Source organism: Rhinoderma darwinii, unplaced genomic scaffold (assembly GCF_050947455.1).
Source record: "Rhinoderma darwinii isolate aRhiDar2 unplaced genomic scaffold, aRhiDar2.hap1 Scaffold_546, whole genome shotgun sequence".
NCBI lineage: Eukaryota > Metazoa > Chordata > Amphibia > Anura > Rhinodermatidae > Rhinoderma > Rhinoderma darwinii.
In genome coordinates, this window is record NW_027464096.1 from 124,621 (window position 1) to 146,049 (window position 21,429).

At 48.4% G+C, this 21,429-nt stretch overlaps 5 non-coding genes and 4 pseudogenes across 5 annotated transcripts; all 9 read right to left on the reverse strand.

Moving 5' to 3' along the window:
- Positions 1 to 785: 785 nt before the first annotated feature.
- LOC142723104 (U2 spliceosomal RNA) lies at positions 786 to 976 on the reverse strand. Its single transcript, XR_012875321.1, has one exon. It is a non-coding gene; the product is annotated as a U2 spliceosomal RNA (small nuclear RNA).
- A 1,334-nt stretch (positions 977 to 2,310) lies between these two features.
- Positions 2,311 to 2,497, reverse strand: LOC142723015 (U2 spliceosomal RNA). Its single transcript, XR_012875269.1, has one exon. It is a non-coding gene; the product is annotated as a U2 spliceosomal RNA (small nuclear RNA).
- Positions 2,498 to 3,285: 788 nt separating this feature from the next.
- On the reverse strand, positions 3,286 to 3,355 carry LOC142723030 (U2 spliceosomal RNA; annotated as a pseudogene).
- Positions 3,356 to 4,701: 1,346 nt separating this feature from the next.
- LOC142722985 (U2 spliceosomal RNA) lies at positions 4,702 to 4,883 on the reverse strand. Its single transcript, XR_012875238.1, has one exon. It is a non-coding gene; the product is annotated as a U2 spliceosomal RNA (small nuclear RNA).
- Positions 4,884 to 5,670: 787 nt separating this feature from the next.
- On the reverse strand, positions 5,671 to 5,740 carry LOC142723031 (U2 spliceosomal RNA; annotated as a pseudogene).
- Positions 5,741 to 7,066: 1,326 nt separating this feature from the next.
- On the reverse strand, positions 7,067 to 7,270 carry LOC142722977 (U2 spliceosomal RNA; annotated as a pseudogene).
- Positions 7,271 to 13,511: 6,241 nt separating this feature from the next.
- On the reverse strand, positions 13,512 to 13,699 carry LOC142722974 (U2 spliceosomal RNA). Its single transcript, XR_012875230.1, has one exon. It is a non-coding gene; the product is annotated as a U2 spliceosomal RNA (small nuclear RNA).
- A 5,536-nt stretch (positions 13,700 to 19,235) lies between these two features.
- Positions 19,236 to 19,337, reverse strand: LOC142723022 (U2 spliceosomal RNA; annotated as a pseudogene).
- A 1,368-nt stretch (positions 19,338 to 20,705) lies between these two features.
- LOC142722986 (U2 spliceosomal RNA) lies at positions 20,706 to 20,887 on the reverse strand. Its single transcript, XR_012875240.1, has one exon. It is a non-coding gene; the product is annotated as a U2 spliceosomal RNA (small nuclear RNA).
- Positions 20,888 to 21,429: the final 542 nt, after the last annotated feature.

Genomic DNA, 21,429 nt, shown 5'->3' on the forward strand with positions numbered 1-21,429 from the left:
AACACTGCAACAGCCGGCCGCCAGGCTGTCTTTTTTTTGCACAGCTACTTGCCTCCAGGAGGCCACAAGAGGGAGACAAGGGACTGCAAAATGGAAAATAGGCATCCACCAACTTTACAGACAACTTCTCTTTGCTCCTACAACCTCCATCCTTGCACAGTTTGTTATTCTTCCAGGTAACATAGTAACAAATCCAAATTGCTGCTCTCTTTGTAGGCAAGCAAGGGTTTGTTGCAACTGCAATTCTTACTTCTTCTTGAAATGTAGGGACGACAGTACATTCCATCACATCCATCTAGTGTACACAGGTAGGTCCATTGTGGCGGGTAGGCGGCTGGCTGCTTTAATGGCTGTTTGCTGTTCCCCTACTCCACTCCACTCCACTATTTGACTGTGGTGCTGCATCAATCAGTGGCTGGCTCAGGTGCAGCTCTTTAACTTACCTAAAAGGGAGGGCGGAGAGAAGACAAGGAAGGTGAATGAGCTGTTCCAATGTGAAATGCCGGAAACACAGAAACACAGAAGACACACACACACACACACACACACACACACACACACACACACACACACACACACACACACACACACACACAACAAGAGGTGGCAATGTATTAATTAATTGCATTTAATAAATGAGCTCATTATCACACATGACTGTACAAATGCATTGTCCAACAGGTGTTGAAATAATGGGATTAAAAGGGGAGATCCCATCAGAAAGACAAAAACAATAGCAAACACAAATAGCACTTTTGGAATCTGATTTTAGTCAACACATAAGGGAAGGGTGCACCGGTCCTGGAAATACTGCAATACCAGGTCAATGCGTGGAGTGGACAGAGCAAGCTCTATTTCCATCTCCCTGTTCGAAAAATCCATTTAATATATGGTCCCCAGATAGGGGACGTATCAGATATTAAACTGATAAGAACAGATACTACACTTGATCTTAGCCAAAAGGCCGAGAAGCGATAACCCGAATGGGCCGGCCGTTGACCGAGCCTGCCTAATACTGCTGTTCACCCCTTGCAGCGATTGATTCAGCCTACTCCTAGGCAATTCCATGGGGCCCTGCAGGCTCACACACATTTACAGCTACTAAGCGGGAGGGAGGTGAATAAAGGCCGGAGAGGAAGCCAGACAGGATTTGCTTCTTTTGCTTGCACCACAATGCAGTGCTGAAAGAGGAGGAGGAATCTACATAAAAACGCCTTCCTGGCAACGCCCAAATGCCCTCCTGCCATGCAGATAAACACTGGCAGCGGCAGCAAGTGCATGCCCACAGCCACCCCTTGTTCCTTCACACCTTGTATCAGCTTTAATCCAATCCAGTCCGGTGCTGCCTGCTGAGCAGCACTGACCAACACTGCCTGGGCCCAGGCTTTTATCTCTGAGGCAGGCCCCATTATGATGTCAGAAAGCTGGCTCTGGAATCCTGAGGGCTCCACTATGACACGTGCAAAGTTCCGTCTGAACTTTATATAAGACGGTGCGGCTCAGTCAGTCACTCAGTGTTGCCTGAGAGGGCAACACTGCAACAGCCGGCCGCCAGGCTGTCTTTTTTTTGCACAGCTACTTGCCTCCAGGAGGCCACAAGAGGGAGACAAGGGACTGCAAAATGGAAAATAGGCATCCACCAACTTTACAGACAACTTCTCTTTGCTCCTACAACCTCCATCCTTGCACAGTTTGTTATTCTTCCAGGTAACATAGTAACAAATCCAAATTGCTGCTCTCTTTGTAGGCAAGCAAGGGTTTGTTGCAACTGCAATTCTTACTTCTTCTTGAAATGTAGGGACGACAGTACATTCCATCACATCCATCTAGTGTACACAGGTAGGTCCATTGTGGCGGGTAGGCGGCTGGCTGCTTTAATGGCTGTTTGCTGTTCCCCTACTCCACTCCACTCCACTATTTGACTGTGGTGCTGCATCAATCAGTGGCTGGCTCAGGTGCAGCTCTTTAACTTACCTAAAAGGGAGGGCGGAGAGAAGACAAGGAAGGTGAATGAGCTGTTCCAATGTGAAATGCCGGAAACACAGAAACACAGAAGACACACACACACACACACACACACACACACACACACACACACACACACACACACACACACACACAACAAGAGGTGGCAATGTATTAATTAATTGCATTTAATAAATGAGCTCATTATCACACATGACTGTACAAATGCATTGTCCAACAGGTGTTGAAATAATGGGATTAAAAGGGGAGATCCCATCAGAAAGACAAAAACAATAGCAAACACAAATAGCACTTTTGGAATCTGATTTTAGTCAACACATAAGGGAAGGGTGCACCGGTCCTGGAAATACTGCAATACCAGGTCAATGCGTGGAGTGGACAGAGCAAGCTCTATTTCCATCTCCCTGTTCGAAAAATCCATTTAATATATGGTCCCCAGATAGGGGACGTATCAGATATTAAACTGATAAGAACAGATTTTTTTTTTTTTTTTTTTTATTGAAAGCCCGAGCCGTGCTTTCTATCACCCAAGTGCATAAAAAGTGCAGAGGTGCCACACAAAAAGTGCACAAGGATGCGGTCTATCGCAGCCCTTCTCTTAAAAGAGAGAGGCCCCGCATAACCATTCCCTGACCCTCCAAACCATAGGCCTAGAGGATCAAGGATCGATGGTCCCCCCTCGCCGAAGCTTAGGGAGACCCAAACACACTCCTAGGCTTCTACCTGGGCTGCCACCCCAGTGTCCACCTAGGAGCCTGCATCCTAGTTGCACCTCCCCTCCGAAGAAGGGAGGCCGGGTTGCAGGGGAAAAAGGAACCAGAAGGCCACACATTTTCCCCCTAGACCTCAGGAGGGTCCCAAAAGGGCACCGCATCCCAAAATCCTTGTGACAAACGTGACAAACACACAGTGAAAAACAAAATTAAATAAGTGGATGTGCGCTGTGATACAGCCTGGACATCCGCCAGGTATATAAAAATTCCTCATCTCCCAGCCAGAAGGCCGGGAGAATAAAGGTGTGTGCTTAAAAGTGTGAAAGAAGAGTGCGTGCAAGTGTGCCTTCACTCAGTGGGATCCCACCCCCAGTGAGTTAGGGCACCCCAGGGTCACCAGCCCTGGGGCACATAGCAACTCGGGCTTTCAAACTACCCGACCTCCTGACCTCGATCCGGCGGTCGCCTGGTCACCTACAAATGGTACCTTTAAACCAAATGCGTACACCAGAGCGATGACCGTTGTGGTTCCCTGCCCTCACCTCGGCGTTCTGTCATCCCCCTACGATGGCCCACGTACCACCGGCAGGGATGATTACTAACCTCAGCTTGAGCAGGTACTACACTTGATCTTAGCCAAAAGGCCGAGAAGCGATAACCCGAATGGGCCGGCCGTTGACCGAGCCTGCCTAATACTGCTGTTCACCCCTTGCAGCGATTGATTCAGCCTACTCCTAGGCAATTCCATGGGGCCCTGCAGGCTCACACACATTTACAGCTACTAAGCGGGAGGGAGGTGAATAAAGGCCGGAGAGGAAGCCAGACAGGATTTGCTTCTTTTGCTTGCACCACAATGCAGTGCTGAAAGAGGAGGAGGAATCTACATAAAAACGCCTTCCTGGCAACGCCCAAATGCCCTCCTGCCATGCAGATAAACACTGGCAGCGGCAGCAAGTGCATGCCCACAGCCACCCCTTGTTCCTTCACACCTTGTATCAGCTTTAATCCAATCCAGTCCGGTGCTGCCTGCTGAGCAGCACTGACCAACACTGCCTGGGCCCAGGCTTTTATCTCTGAGGCAGGCCCCATTATGATGTCAGAAAGCTGGCTCTGGAATCCTGAGGGCTCCACTATGACACGTGCAAAGTTCCGTCTGAACTTTATATAAGACGGTGCGGCTCAGTCAGTCACTCAGTGTTGCCTGAGAGGGCAACACTGCAACAGCCGGCCGCCAGGCTGTCTTTTTTTTGCACAGCTACTTGCCTCCAGGAGGCCACAAGAGGGAGACAAGGGACTGCAAAATGGAAAATAGGCATCCACCAACTTTACAGACAACTTCTCTTTGCTCCTACAACCTCCATCCTTGCACAGTTTGTTATTCTTCCAGGTAACATAGTAACAAATCCAAATTGCTGCTCTCTTTGTAGGCAAGCAAGGGTTTGTTGCAACTGCAATTCTTACTTCTTCTTGAAATGTAGGGACGACAGTACATTCCATCACATCCATCTAGTGTACACAGGTAGGTCCATTGTGGCGGGTAGGCGGCTGGCTGCTTTAATGGCTGTTTGCTGTTCCCCTACTCCACTCCACTCCACTATTTGACTGTGGTGCTGCATCAATCAGTGGCTGGCTCAGGTGCAGCTCTTTAACTTACCTAAAAGGGAGGGCGGAGAGAAGACAAGGAAGGTGAATGAGCTGTTCCAATGTGAAATGCCGGAAACACAGAAACACAGAAGACACACACACACACACACACACACACACACACACACACACACACACACACACACACACACACACACACACACACACAACAAGAGGTGGCAATGTATTAATTAATTGCATTTAATAAATGAGCTCATTATCACACATGACTGTACAAATGCATTGTCCAACAGGTGTTGAAATAATGGGATTAAAAGGGGAGATCCCATCAGAAAGACAAAAACAATAGCAAACACAAATAGCACTTTTGGAATCTGATTTTAGTCAACACATAAGGGAAGGGTGCACCGGTCCTGGAAATACTGCAATACCAGGTCAATGCGTGGAGTGGACAGAGCAAGCTCTATTTCCATCTCCCTGTTCGAAAAATCCATTTAATATATGGTCCCCAGATAGGGGACGTATCAGATATTAAACTGATAAGAACAGATTTTTTTTTTTTTTTTTTGAAAGCCCGAGTCGTGCTTTCTATCACCCAAGTGCATAAAAAGTGCAGAGGTGCCACACAAAAAGTGCACAAGGATGCGGTCTATCGCAGCCCTTCTCTTAAAAGAGAGAGGCCCCGCATAACCATTCCCTGACCCTCCAAACCATAGGCCTAGAGGATCAAGGATCGATGGTCCCCCCTCGCCGAAGCTTAGGGAGACCCAAACACACTCCTAGGCTTCTACCTGGGCTGCCACCCCAGTGTCCACCTAGGAGCCTGCATCCTAGTTGCACCTCCCCTCCGAAGAAGGGAGGCCGGGTTGCAGGGGAAAAAGGAACCAGAAGGCCACACATTTTCCCCCTAGACCTCAGGAGGGTCCCAAAAGGGCACCGCATCCCAAAATCCTTGTGACAAACGTGACAAACACACAGTGAAAAACAAAATTAAATAAGTGGATGTGCGCTGTGATACAGCCTGGACATCCGCCAGGTATAAAAAATTCCTCATCTCCCAGCCAGAAGGCCGGGAGAATAAAGGTGTGTGCTCATATAGCGTGAAAGAGAGTGCGTGCAAGTGTGCCTTCACTCAGTGGGATCCCACCCCCAGTGAGTTAGGGCACCCCAGGGTCACCAGCCCTGGGGCACATAGCAACTCGGGCTTCCAAACTACCCGGCCTAATGACCTCGATCCGGCGGTCGCCTGGTCACCTACAAATGGTACCTTTAAACCAAATGCGTACACCAGAGCGATGACCGTTGTGGTTCCCTGCCCTCACCTCGGCGTTCTGTCATCCCCCTACGATGGCCCACGTACCACCGGCAGGGATGATTACTAACCTCAGCTTGAGCAGGTACTACACTTGATCTTAGCCAAAAGGCCGAGAAGCGATAACCCGAATGGGCCGGCCGTTGACCGAGCCTGCCTAATACTGCTGTTCACCCCTTGCAGCGATTGATTCAGCCTACTCCTAGGCAATTCCATGGGGCCCTGCAGGCTCACACACATTTACAGCTACTAAGCGGGAGGGAGGTGAATAAAGGCCGGAGAGGAAGCCAGACAGGATTTGCTTCTTTTGCTTGCACCACAATGCAGTGCTGAAAGAGGAGGAGGAATCTACATAAAAACGCCTTCCTGGCAACGCCCAAATGCCCTCCTGCCATGCAGATAAACACTGGCAGCGGCAGCAAGTGCATGCCCACAGCCACCCCTTGTTCCTTCACACCTTGTATCAGCTTTAATCCAATCCAGTCCGGTGCTGCCTGCTGAGCAGCACTGACCAACACTGCCTGGGCCCAGGCTTTTATCTCTGAGGCAGGCCCCATTATGATGTCAGAAAGCTGGCTCTGGAATCCTGAGGGCTCCACTATGACACGTGCAAAGTTCCGTCTGAACTTTATATAAGACGGTGCGGCTCAGTCAGTCACTCAGTGTTGCCTGAGAGGGCAACACTGCAACAGCCGGCCGCCAGGCTGTCTTTTTTTTGCACAGCTACTTGCCTCCAGGAGGCCACAAGAGGGAGACAAGGGACTGCAAAATGGAAAATAGGCATCCACCAACTTTACAGACAACTTCTCTTTGCTCCTACAACCTCCATCCTTGCACAGTTTGTTATTCTTCCAGGTAACATAGTAACAAATCCAAATTGCTGCTCTCTTTGTAGGCAAGCAAGGGTTTGTTGCAACTGCAATTCTTACTTCTTCTTGAAATGTAGGGACGACAGTACATTCCATCACATCCATCTAGTGTACACAGGTAGGTCCATTGTGGCGGGTAGGCGGCTGGCTGCTTTAATGGCTGTTTGCTGTTCCCCTACTCCACTCCACTCCACTATTTGACTGTGGTGCTGCATCAATCAGTGGCTGGCTCAGGTGCAGCTCTTTAACTTACCTAAAAGGGAGGGCGGAGAGAAGACAAGGAAGGTGAATGAGCTGTTCCAATGTGAAATGCCGGAAACACAGAAACACAGAAGACACACACACACACACACACACACACACACACACACACACACACACACACACACACAACAAGAGGTGGCAATGTATTAATTAATTGCATTTAATAAATGAGCTCATTATCACACATGACTGTACAAATGCATTGTCCAACAGGTGTTGAAATAATGGGATTAAAAGGGGAGATCCCATCAGAAAGACAAAAACAATAGCAAACACAAATAGCACTTTTGGAATCTGATTTTAGTCAACACATAAGGGAAGGGTGCACCGGTCCTGGAAATACTGCAATACCAGGTCAATGCGTGGAGTGGACAGAGCAAGCTCTATTTCCATCTCCCTGTTCGAAAAATCCATTTAATATATGGTCCCCAGATAGGGGACGTATCAGATATTAAACTGATAAGAACAGATTTTTTTTTTTTTTTTTTTTTTTTTTTTTTAACCCTCAGAGGTAAAAATATAAGTTCATTATATTTTTTGCACCTCAAACACTTTCACCAAACGTACACTCTGTATTTAGTGCGTTTCTTTAAGCTCATCATCGGGTCAATGATTTTTCTTTTTTAAACATATTTATTTACATTTACAATTAAACAAAAAGGCATACAATCCCATCACCTTAGTCTAAACCCTTCACTCCACCCACCATTTATACTTTAACTACATACCTCCACTTCAAAAATTTCCAAATACCCTCTGCATCTGCTTCCCCAAACCTTTTCTTGTCCGACAAATATACCACATACATTCTATCCAAAATCATCCTCAAACACCCTTCTACCGTCACTTCCTTTCTTCTAAAGACATACAAATTCCTTACATCCCACAAAACTTCTTTAATGATTGCTAACATAATACACCACACCCTCTGTTTTTTCCTATCTAACATTCCCAACCCAAACATTATTACCTCAAACGACAGTTTTTTAACCCCAACCACCTCTTTACACAAAGGACTCACACCCTTCCACACTTCCTGAGCCACATCACAATTCCAGAATAAATGTAAAATATTTTCACACCCTCCACACCCCACTCTAGGACATGCTTCACTCCTCCCAATCCCACGATTTCTTTGAAACTCTCTCACAGGCAACGCTCCATGCATACTTTGCCATACAATCTCTTTCTGTCTATTTGTTATCCCATCTGTTTCCAAACTCTTCCATACTCTCCCTACATTCGCCCTTCTCACCATATTTATAGGACACTGCACTTCTTTTCCTTCAATACATCTCAACATCTCTTTTTTATTTCTCAACACATCACCCTTCCCCAACAACTCATAGCTTTTCAAAAACTTTTCCACATACAGATACCACTTTGGACATATAAGTGCATACGGCACTCTTAAATCTCTCCCTATCCATCCTAATCTGCATAACACACTCCCACTCAGATATCTTACCATACATGCAAATTTCCAATCACCTCCCATCATCCTTCTTACTGCAAACACACTATTCACTCCCAAATATACCTCAATATTAGGAAACCCCATTCCCCCATTCTTTACACTTTTCCTCACAGTCTCTCTCTTCACTCTCTCCATCTTAGAACCCCAAAAAAATACCATCAGCACTCTATTCAATCTTCTCAGCATCATATACCCTGGCGGAAAGACAAAAGCAACATACAACAAAATTGGTAAAATCACACTTTTAATCACAAGAATCTTCCCAGCAAAAGACAATTCTCTCAAACGCCAGAAATTCATTTTCTTAATAATCTTTTTACCAACATCCTCCCAACTTTCATTCCCATCCAATTTTTCATCAAATTTCACCCCCAAAATCTGAATCGCTCCTTCCACACATTTTACACCTAAATCTTCTCTCCTCCCAATGTTCCCAAACCTCTTACATTCACTCTTATCCCAATTTACTCTAAATGCAGATGCCCCACAGAACAAAGCAACTAACAATTTTGCACGCCTTACCGCAGCATCGGATTCACAAATCACACACACATCATCCATGTATGCTAATACTTTTACTTCTTTCCCACCACAACCAGGAATCTTCACACCTCTCATACATTTATCCTTCCGAAACATCTGTAATAAAGGCTCAATCGCACAAATAAAGGCAATCGGAGACAGGGGACACCCCTGCCTCACACCGGAACCCACACTTATCTCACCACCAACCCATCCATTAATGAGAATCTTACTATACACATTCTTATACAACACTCTTACAACATTCACAAAGTCACTAGGAAAACCCATTCTTACCAAAACTCTAAATAAAAAATCATGCGCCAAACGATCAAAAGCCTTTTCAAAATCAATTGACAGAACATTCAATACTTGTTTCCTCTCCATGCTATCCCATATCACATCTCTCAGCAAACACAAATTCTCACTAATCCTCCTCCCCGGCACTCCACACACTTGCTCCTCCCCAACCACCTGACCAATCACATCTCTCATCCTATTTGCAATCAGCTTAGCAAACACCTTATAGTCCACATTCAACAAAGTAATCGGCCTCCAATTTTTAACATCATTCACATCCCCTTTCTTATAAATCAAAACCACCACCCCACTTTTCATACTTTCAACCATCCTACCATTCTCCCACATAAATTTATAAACTTGCACCACATCATCCTTAATCACATCCCACATTTTTATGTAAAATTCCATCGGTAACCCATCATCCCCTGGGGTCTTATTCACAGCCATACTATCCAACACTCTCTTTACTTCATCCTCCTCAATGTTTCTCATCAAATTTGCATATTCAATTACTTCCACCCTATTTTCAATCATACTCACCACTTCAGCCTCCAAGTCCCTATCAATCTCTTTCACTGCATACAATTCTTTATAAAAACTTTCAACCACAGGAAACACTGCTTTTCCTTTCACCACCCTTCCATTTTTATCATACACTCTCACCAAATCCTCCTTTTTCCCCACTACTTTTTTGAAAAAATACCTAGAACATTTTTCCCCCTTTTCCAATTTATCTAATTTTGACTGATACATAATCTTTCTACCTTTTTCTAACAACCATTCCCTCATCTCATTTTTCACACAATCAATCTCCTCATCCACACTCCAACCTCTCTTTTTAACCTTCTGGAGAAAATTCAACCTTATATTATAACATTCATACCTCTTCCTTCTCTCCACAGCTTTCCTATAACCAACCTTTCTAAAAAGCACACGTGTTCTTTCTTTAACCCAATCCCACCATGTTATTATATCCACAAAATCACCTTTTTTCTCACACCAAAACCTATATGTATCCACATATTTTCCACAAACACTCTCATCATCCAACAAACTCACATTCAATTTCCATAAACCCCTCCCACTCCCACAATCCTCATCCCAGACCAACTCACACTTAATGCACTCGTGATCAGAATATCCTACCTTCATTTGCATATATCCCTTACCCATCACCCCCTTAGAAACGAAAATCATATCAATTCTACTACTGTGTCTCCCACTATCCGCATAATAAGTATCTACTATAGGGTTAACACCACACAGGTGTACTACATCCCTCAATCCAAAATCAGTGAGTACAGACTTTAGCACATTCCCAGACACATCCAAATCCCCTCTAGTATCACAGTTAAAATCCCCCACCCACACAATATGTTCCCTACCTGGCAAAAACAGTTTAATTCTCTCAAACAACTCCACTCTCTCTTCCTTTTTTGCAGACGCATACACATTAATTACACGCACATTCACACCACATACTTTTATAACCACTAACAGGCACCGCCCCTCCTCAATCACTGTGTAGCTACAAACCTCCACCCTGCTACTCCTAACCAAAACCCCCACACCATCATTTCTATTGTGACTAGAACATGACCATATTGCTGCACCAAAACCCCACTCCTCCTGCTTAACTATATACTCTATCCCACACTCCTGCACACAAATTAAATCTGCTCCACTGAAAGACAATTCCTCCAAAATGGCTGCTCTCCTGGCCCGGTTTTTAAACACCCGGACATTGGAAGACAAAATTTTAAACGACATTTTATAACTGCCCTAGGCAGAAAAAGGTGAAAAAACACAAAGCAGAACCCTCAAACTTTCCGGGTTAAAGGCCCGGGAGAGTTTTCTTCACTAGTCTCATACTCCATGTTCGGCTCAAACAATGCCTGAAAGGCGTTCGCCGTCTCCACACTTTGCGTCTCCACCACTTCAATTCTCTGTTTTTTTGGAAAGTTCCCCACTCTCTGTGGGCGAAAAGACATCTCCACTTCTCTCACTGGACTCAACACTCCAGAGGAAGACCATTCTGATATCCTCTGAGATTCTTCTACCACAGGGCTTGGCATGTCCTCAATGAAAGTTTCCTCAATTGCCTGCACCTGCGTGCTATCTCGCTCAGCCTCAGCCAATATTGCATCAAGGATTTCTTTCTGCCTTTGCTCCTCCACCTCCCTTTCTATCCTTAACCTCTCATTGGCTTCCTCTTGCTTCTGGATATTCTTCTGTCTCTGTGCCTCTCTTTCCTTTTCCTCTTTCTCCTTTCTCTTCTTGCCCACTGGGCAATCTCTATACAGGTGCCCCACTTCACCACACAAATCACACGATCGGGGTTCCGTACATGCACCTGCCTCATGTCCAGCCATCTTACAATTCCTGCACACCTTCACCCCAGGGCAGCACTCCTTAGTGTGACCAAACTGGTGACAGAACCGGCAAAATTTTGGCATATTTTGATAATACAAGTATCCTCTATAGCCAGCAATGGAAAAGGACAACGGAGGGCTCTTAACTCCACCAATACAATCCGGGTCCAGCTTAAACTGGACGAAAAATTTATAAGTTCCATTGAACACTTTCAATGAGCTGGTCATTTTGGTTCCCCCTTTCACACTGGTGCAATATAAACTCAGAAAGTTCTTGATTAAGTCCAGCTGGGTAAATGGGTTGAAGACGTGTACAAATAGTACCCTCTCTCCCATAGCAAATAGAGGCACAAAAGAGACATTTTTCAAAACCTCACAGTTAGCATTCACTTTTAAGGCTTCATAGAAATTTAAACAGTCATTTTCTTCTTGAAAGGACACATCATACAATCCTTGCTTTCTGTTTTCTTGCACACAGAATAATTTATAAAGAGGGATACCTGCCATGTCGACCACCAGCTTCCTTCCAACAAATTCAATGGTGTTCTTACCAGAATCACTTGGGTCTACCTTAATTCGAATGGTTCTCTCCACTGGTGTTGTCCTTGCTGCATCCATGCTGACTATACCTGCCGATCCACGATCACAGAACGATCACCACTCTGGTTCCTCCCAAGGGAAAACCCGCACCCCCTGACCAAGACCAGAGCAATAAACTCTGATCTTAGCCAAAAGGCCGAGAAGCGATAACCCGAATGGGCCGGCCGTTGACCGAGCCTGCCTAATACTGCTGTTCACCCCTTGCAGCGATTGATTCAGCCTACTCCTAGGCAATTCCATGGGGCCCTGCAGGCTCACACACATTTACAGCTACTAAGCGGGAGGGAGGTGAATAAAGGCCGGAGAGGAAGCCAGACAGGATTTGCTTCTTTTGCTTGCACCACAATGCAGTGCTGAAAGAGGAGGAGGAATCTACATAAAAACGCCTTCCTGGCAACGCCCAAATGCCCTCCTGCCATGCAGATAAACACTGGCAGCGGCAGCAAGTGCATGCCCACAGCCACCCCTTGTTCCTTCACACCTTGTATCAGCTTTAATCCAATCCAGTCCGGTGCTGCCTGCTGAGCAGCACTGACCAACACTGCCTGGGCCCAGGCTTTTATCTCTGAGGCAGGCCCCATTATGATGTCAGAAAGCTGGCTCTGGAATCCTGAGGGCTCCACTATGACACGTGCAAAGTTCCGTCTGAACTTTATATAAGACGGTGCGGCTCAGTCAGTCACTCAGTGTTGCCTGAGAGGGCAACACTGCAACAGCCGGCCGCCAGGCTGTCTTTTTTTTGCACAGCTACTTGCCTCCAGGAGGCCACAAGAGGGAGACAAGGGACTGCAAAATGGAAAATAGGCATCCACCAACTTTACAGACAACTTCTCTTTGCTCCTACAACCTCCATCCTTGCACAGTTTGTTATTCTTCCAGGTAACATAGTAACAAATCCAAATTGCTGCTCTCTTTGTAGGCAAGCAAGGGTTTGTTGCAACTGCAATTCTTACTTCTTCTTGAAATGTAGGGACGACAGTACATTCCATCACATCCATCTAGTGTACACAGGTAGGTCCATTGTGGCGGGTAGGCGGCTGGCTGCTTTAATGGCTGTTTGCTGTTCCCCTACTCCACTCCACTCCACTATTTGACTGTGGTGCTGCATCAATCAGTGGCTGGCTCAGGTGCAGCTCTTTAACTTACCTAAAAGGGAGGGCGGAGAGAAGACAAGGAAGGTGAATGAGCTGTTCCAATGTGAAATGCCGGAAACACAGAAACACAGAAGACACACACACACACACACACACACACACACACACACACACACACACACACACACACACACACACACACACAACAAGAGGTGGCAATGTATTAATTAATTGCATTTAATAAATGAGCTCATTATCACACATGACTGTACAAATGCATTGTCCAACAGGTGTTGAAATAATGGGATTAAAAGGGGAGATCCCATCAGAAAGACAAAAACAATAGCAAACACAAATAGCACTTTTGGAATCTGATTTTAGTCAACACATAAGGGAAGGGTGCACCGGTCCTGGAAATACTGCAATACCAGGTCAATGCGTGGAGTGGACAGAGCAAGCTCTATTTCCATCTCCCTGTTCGAAAAATCCATTTAATATATGGTCCCCAGATAGGGGACGTATCAGATATTAAACTGATAAGAACAGATTTTTTGATTGAAAATTGCTTTATTGACAATCAATCGTCATCATACAAACATTACTGCGACGCAGCGCAAGCCATGAAGCAGCAAATAATAAATAATAACAGTCGTCAAACATAACATGACAGTATAATACACAGTACAGGCTAGCCTATGCTATACATTACACCACATGCTACACTAACATTCTTGCATTCACTAACGCCAAACAACAAAGCATTACAGACAAGTGATGGGATAGGGGAGTGGGTAGGAGGGGATAGGGAAGGGGGAAATCACAGGCCCGAAGCTTTATTGAAAGACAACACACAAGAAGGGAGAGTGGGGGGAAGGGGAGTATCAGTCCTCTTCCTCGTCGACGTCCGGGCTGTCCCAGGTGGAATAGTCTCTGAGCAGGCTGTGGATCAGCCTGCGGCAGTCCTGGACGGACACACTCTCTCTCCGCAAAATCAGACGGTTCCTGGCAAACCATATAGCGTCCTTAAAGCAGTTCATAAGGCGCCAGGCTTCCTGGATTGCTCCATCCGTGGTATTCCCAGGAAATAGTCCATAAAGTACCGAGCGGTACGACAGTCTGTTCCTGGGTACTGAGTCCTTGAGTTCATGTTCCAAGGCTTTCAACAGACCCTGTGCAAAGGGGCACTGCCAGAAAATGTGCAAAGATGTTTCCTCCGTGAAGGGGCACCTGGGGCAGTACCGGGTCTTGCACAGGTTGCGGGCATGCATGAATGACCTAAGAGGCAGTCCTCCCTGGATGGCCATCCATGAAATGTCCTTGTGCCCGTTGGTCAACCTGCCAGATGACACGTTAGTCCAAACAGTCTCCAACGTGTCGGCATGAAGCCCTGGAACAGACTCCAGTGAGTCCTTTGCTCTGATGTGCTTGTGGATCGTCTTAGGTTTCCACAAGTCGGGCTTAAGACCCTCCAGTTGATGCTCCCTCACAAACCGGACGACATCTCCGTAGAACCAGGGAGCGTGCCAGTTGTAAGGGAAGGAGCTGTCCCACTTGTCCCAGCCAAAACCTCGCCAGAGGGGAAGGAGGAAGTAGCGGGACATGGCCTTGCCCGCAGAGCCGTTTGCTGTCCTCAGAGTCCTACGAACACAGTCACATACAAAAGCGATCCGCAGCAGAGTGGGAATGTCGGGTATACCCTTCCCACCTTTGCGGGGCTCCTTGTACATAACAGTCCGCTTTACTCTGTCCATTTTCGAGCCCCAGATGAAGCGAAACACAGTCCTGGTAATGGCCCTCGAGACCGTTGCAAGAGGGGGCCATGCCTGTGCAGTGTATTGTAGCACAGGCAAGACTTCGTTACGCAGGACCATTGCTTTGCCCTCAATAGTGAGTTGTCTGAGGCTCCACAGTCCGATCCTTTGGTTGACTTTGGCCAAGCGTTCTTCCCACGACTTTAGGGCTGCACCTTCCTTACCGAACCAGACTCCCAGAATTTTGATGAAGTCCGGCTTGATAGTAAACGGGAAGGAGGCAGGAGAAGGCAGGTACCACTTTCCGAAGAGCATGGCTTCCGACTTCCCGCAGTTGACTTTTGCCCCTGAAGCGCGTCCGAACTCCTCACAGGTCTGGACGAGTGCAGTCACCGAACTCTGGTCAGCGCAGAAGACGGTCACGTCGTCCATGTACAGCGAGCATTTGACCTCGAAGTGTCCTGGACCTGGTGCGGTGATCCCTCTGATCTCTCCATTCTGCCGGATAGCCTCTGCGAAGAGCTCTATAACACAAACAAAAAGGAGAGGTGAAAGAGGACAGCCTTGTCTAACCCCCGACGATACAGGAAAGGGGTCAGTCTTCCAGCCGTTCACCAGCACCGAGCTGTAAATGTCGCAATACATCAGGTTAACATACAAACAGAACAACCTGCCAAGCCGCAGCCTACGCAGAGCCTTACCCATGAATTCGTGAGAGACCCGGTCAAAAGCCTTCTCCTGATCCAGACTGACCAGGGCCGCGTGTGTACGGCGGCTTTGCATGTAATGCACCGTGTCCCTCACCAGGGCAAGACTGTCGGCCACCCTACGGCCAGGAATGCCGCAGGTTTGGTCCGATCCGATGATCTGTCCGATGACAACCTTCAGTCTGTTGGTCAATACTTTGGCGAGGATCTTGTAGTCCACGTTCAGGAGAGAGATGGGACGCCAGTTTTTCAGGTCACATCTCTCCCCCTTCCGCTTATACAAGATCGTGATCATGCCTTCTCTCAAGGACGGTGGCATTCTACCCTCCACCACCATCTCCTCATAGAGCTCCAGCAGGTCCGGACAGATCAAGTCCCCCAGCGCTACATAGAGCTCTGCTGGGAGACCATCACTGCCCGGGGTCCTGCCGGGTCTGAAGGATTTAGCGGCAGAGAGCAGTTCCTCCACCGTCAGGGGTACGTCCATAGCCTCCGTACCTGCAGGATCAAGATGATTAGTGATACCTGACAGGAATTTATCGGCGGCTTCGGGGTCAGTGGTTTTCCGGGAGTAGAGGCTTCGGTAGTAGTCTGTGACGACTCCCATCACCTCCTTCTTCCCAGAATGCATGTTTCCGGTCTCATCTCGGAGTTCCTTCAGGGGCGTGTGGCCGGCATGGAGTTTCCTGAAAAAGAACGAGTTACATTTCTCACCCTTCTCCAGGTTCTCCACCTTGGAACGAAAGACAATTCGCTTGGATTCCTCCTCAAAGTGCCTTTTCAGGCCCTTTTTGGCTTCCTCCAGCTCCTTCCTGACGTCCCAGCCGCATTGAAGGAGGTCTTGCAGGGATCGCAGCTGACGCTGCATCTCTCTGAAGTCTCTCTTCCTCTCACACGCCTGTTGACGACTTTTTGCCTGAAAGAAACAACGAAATTCAACTTTAACATATTCCCACCAGTCACAGGTTTTGTCAAAGAAAACTTTATCATTCCTCCAAACAATATAGGCGTCTCTAAGTTCCGCCAGTACCTCTTCTCTTTCCAGCAGGGCACAATTCAGCCTCCAGGAGCCAGGGCCGGGAGGAAAACCGTGGCCGATGGCACCCTGGAAGAGAATGGCCCTGTGGTCAGAGAAGAAGCAGGGGACCATGGAGTGCCCATGCTGCTTGACTGCCCGGGAGGTGAACACAAAGTCAATCCGAGAACGAAGTGAGCCATCGGGTCGGCTCCATGAATAGTTCACAGAGCCGATCCCCATGGAGCCCACAACGTCCTGCAAGGATGCTTCGGTTACCATCTCGATAAGCAGTTTGGAACTGACATCCAGCTTGATTGAAGTGCCGGAACTTCGTCCATCCTCTTCGATGGGGCAGTTGAAGTCCCCGGCCATCACCACTGCCCTAGTGGTGGCGAGCTGGGTCCGCAGGGTCTGGAATAGTTCCAGGCGCTCAGCCTTCATAGGGGGAGCGTATACGTTGATGAGCCTAATCGGCTCTCCTGCCCAGGAACCGTCTACGACCAACAAGCGGCCGCAGGCGAGCTCCTGGACAGAGTCAACAGTAAATACGCTTCCCCTAATCAGGATGGCAACCCCTGCAGACTTACAGTCGCCCCCACCAGACCAGTAGGACGGGCCTTGGGTCCACTGCCTGGCCAGATGATGGTATGACCTGGAAGAGGGGAGAGTACATTCCTGCAGCATAAATACATCACTCGACTGCTTGGAAAGAAAAGTTAGCACCATCTGACATCTAGTCCTATCTCTAACACTCCTCACATTGAGGCTAAAGATGTTAAGTTTAGCAGCCATGGGGGAGAATAAAGAAGGTTAGTGCAAACGATACACCTTAGTTACCAGTCCGGTCGGGCGGATCCTCCTCGCCTGGCGGGTCCGAAAGATCCAGCAGGCCCTCTGACAGAAATTGTTCCAGGATTGTAGCCACCTGGATGTCTGTTGTGAAGTCGATGACCTCAGGTTCAGACACGAGTTCCTCCACCATCTGCTCCATTTCCTCCTGCTGCGCAAGGGAATCTTCGCAGATTTCCACGACTTGTCGCTTTGAGGACTCAGCAGCTGGGCTGTCCCTCACCTTTCTCTTCCTCTGGATGGCACCTGAGGAGACAAGAGGGGGAAAATCCTCCAGGGAGAGGACTCCAGCAGCTGGAGGGGAAGATGTTAGTGCTGCTGGAGCTGGGGAGAAGGGAGGCTGGGTTGGGAGAGGTGCAGGTGACAGGACCACTGAGATGGGTGGGTAGGAGAAGGTGAGAGCCTCAGTGGGGGTGACAGGGGTTGGGGACGGGGGGGTGGGGAGGGCCGGGCGAGGGAGGGTGGGAAGGGTAGGGCGAGGGAGGGCCGGGAGAGGGGGGGGAGGGACTGTCGTCTTCTTACCATCCTTCTTTTTCCCGGTCTTCTGTGCCGCTGGAGCTCTGGCTGGGGCGGGGTTCCCTCTGGCTGGAGCTTTCGCTGCTACAGTTGCCCAGGATCGATCCCTCTTCGGGCAGTCCTTGTAAGAGTGGGCTGCTTGTCCGCAGAGGTTGCACATTGTCCGTTTCGGGCAGTCTTTGGTCTCGTGTCCTGTTACCCGGCAGTTCTTGCAGGCGTCCTCCTTGCAGTCCTTCACCGAATGACCCTTCTTGCTGCATCTCCTGCAGATCTGCGGCATGTCCGGGTAATAGATGAGGCCGTAGGAGTTGCCCAGCGAGAATGACTGGGGCAGGTGCTGGAGGCCGTCTTCCGCGCTCGAATCCTTGTTCAGTCGGACGATTACCGACCACTTGCCAGTCCAGAAGCCGAGTCCGTTCAGGATGTGGGTGGGTTCCCTCACCACTGTGCAGAACCGCTTCAGGAGCGTGGTGATGTCTTTGCCGGGGGTGTGTGGGTTCCGCATTGAGACCGTCACCCGCCTTTCCTCTCTTTGGACAGGGCAGTTGCCCACAAAGCGAGAGAAAGGGGATTCAGGCCTCGCCGCTTTCACCATCTCCCAGTACCTTCTGCAGATGTTGATCGAAGCGAAGGTCACGAAGAACATCCCGGTCATGAAGGCCTGGATACTGATGGTCTCCGGCTTAGCGAAGCCCTGATCCAGGAGCATCTTCTGGCAGAACACTTCTTCCGTCATGTCCGGCACTCTCCCGTCCACCTCCTTGAGCTTCAGGGCCACCGTCTGCTTCATCCAGGGCTCCAGGGTTGGAGCAGCCTGGTTCGGCTTCCTGGTGGCCTGTTGGCTTGAGGAGGCTTCAGGAGGAGATGTCCTGGCCTGGGCCGGCTCACCTGGTCCATCAGCCTTCTCCTTCTGGGTGGCAGGGTTGCTGGTTGAGGCCATGGCTTCTTCCAGCTGTTCCTGTCGCTTGGGGAGGATCTTCGATAGCTCTTTCCCGAAGGGGGCGGAGCTATGCAAATCTTCTCCTTGCTGGCCGAGGTTCTTCCACGAAATTTCTTCCGCAGCGGTTCCTCGTCGAGCTTCTTCTTCTGCGGCCGAGCTTCTTCGAAGATCCCCTTCAGCAGCGGCTCTTCTCCGAAGTTCTCCTTCTTCTTCCCGGCAGCGATCTCCCGGAGCTTCTTCCTCGATGGCGGCTTCTCCCTTCTGGATCGTCGTCTTCGCTGGTTCTTCTCCGCAGTTCGTCGCCGGCTTCGTCTGGAACGCTCTTGGATCGCTAAGCTAGTGTTTATAGCCCCCAGTGGTTCTCCGAGCTATCTATCCTTACAAGGACTGATAAGAACAGATACTACACTTGATCTTAGCCAAAAGGCCGAGAAGCGATAACCCGAATGGGCCGGCCGTTGACCGAGCCTGCCTAATACTGCTGTTCACCCCTTGCAGCGATTGATTCAGCCTACTCCTAGGCAATTCCATGGGGCCCTGCAGGCTCACACACATTTACAGCTACTAAGCGGGAGGGAGGTGAATAAAGGCCGGAGAGGAAGCCAGACAGGATTTGCTTCTTTTGCTTGCACCACAATGCAGTGCTGAAAGAGGAGGAGGAATCTACATAAAAACGCCTTCCTGGCAACGCCCAAATGCCCTCCTGCCATGCAGATAAACACTGGCAGCGGCAGCAAGTGCATGCCCACAGCCACCCCTTGTTCCTTCACACCTTGTATCAGCTTTAATCCAATCCAGTCCGGTGCTGCCTGCTGAGCAGCACTGACCAACACTGCCTGGGCCCAGGCTTTTATCTCTGAGGCAGGCCCCATTATGATGTCAGAAAGCTGGCTCTGGAATCCTGAGGGCTCCACTATGACACGTGCAAAGTTCCGTCTGAACTTTATATAAGACGGTGCGGCTCAGTCAGTCACTCAGTGTTGCCTGAGAGGGCAACACTGCAACAGCCGGCCGCCAGGCTGTCTTTTTTTTGCACAGCTACTTGCCTCCAGGAGGCCACAAGAGGGAGACAAGGGACTGCAAAATGGAAAATAGGCATCCACCAACTTTACAGACAACTTCTCTTTGCTCCTACAACCTCCATCCTTGCACAGTTTGTTATTCTTCCAGGTAACATAGTAACAAATCCAAATTGCTGCTCTCTTTGTAGGCAAGCAAGGGTTTGTTGCAACTGCAATTCTTACTTCTTCTTGAAATGTAGGGACGACAGTACATTCCATCACATCCATCTAGTGTACACAGGTAGGTCCATTGTGGCGGGTAGGCGGCTGGCTGCTTTAATGGCTGTTTGCTGTTCCCCTACTCCACTCCACTCCACTATTTGACTGTGGTGCTGCATCAATCAGTGGCTGGCTCAGGTGCAGCTCTTTAACTTACCTAAAAGGGAGGGCGGAGAGAAGACAAGGAAGGTGAATGAGCTGTTCCAATGTGAAATGCCGGAAACACAGAAACACAGAAGACACACACACACACACACACACACACACACACACACACACACACACACACACACACACACACACACACACACACACACACACACACACACACACACACAACAAGAGGTGGCAATGTATTAATTAATTGCATTTAATAAATGAGCTCATTATCACACATGACTGTACAAATGCATTGTCCAACAGGTGTTGAAATAATGGGATTAAAAGGGGAGATCCCATCAGAAAGACAAAAACAATAGCAAACACAAATAGCACTTTTGGAATCTGATTTTAGTCAACACATAAGGGAAGGGTGCACCGGTCCTGGAAATACTGCAATACCAGGTCAATGCGTGGAGTGGACAGAGCAAGCTCTATTTCCATCTCCCTGTTCGAAAAATCCATTTAATATATGGTCCCCAGATAGGGGACGTATCAGATATTAAACTGATAAGAACAGATTTTTTTTTTTTTTTTTTGAAAGCCCGAGTCGTGCTTTCTATCACCCAAGTGCATAAAAAGTGCAGAGGTGCCACACAAAAAGTGCACAAGGATGCGGTCTATCGCAGCCCTTCTCTTAAAAGAGAGAGGCCCCGCATAACCATTCCCTGACCCTCCAAACCATAGGCCTAGAGGATCAAGGATCGATGGTCCCCCCTCGCCGAAGCTTAGGGAGACCCAAACACACTCCTAGGCTTCTACCTGGGCTGCCACCCCAGTGTCCACCTAGGAGCCTGCATCCTAGTTGCACCTCCCCTCCGAAGAAGGGAGGCCGGGTTGCAGGGGAAAAAGGAACCAGAAGGCCACACATTTTCCCCCTAGACCTCAGGAGGGTCCCAAAAGGGCACCGCATCCCAAAATCCTTGTGACAAACGTGACAAACACACAGTGAAAAACAAAATTAAATAAGTGGATGTGCGCTGTGATACAGCCTGGACATCCGCCAGGTATAAAAAATTCCTCATCTCCCAGCCAGAAGGCCGGGAGAATAAAGGTGTGTGCTCATATAGCGTGAAAGAGAGTGCGTGCAAG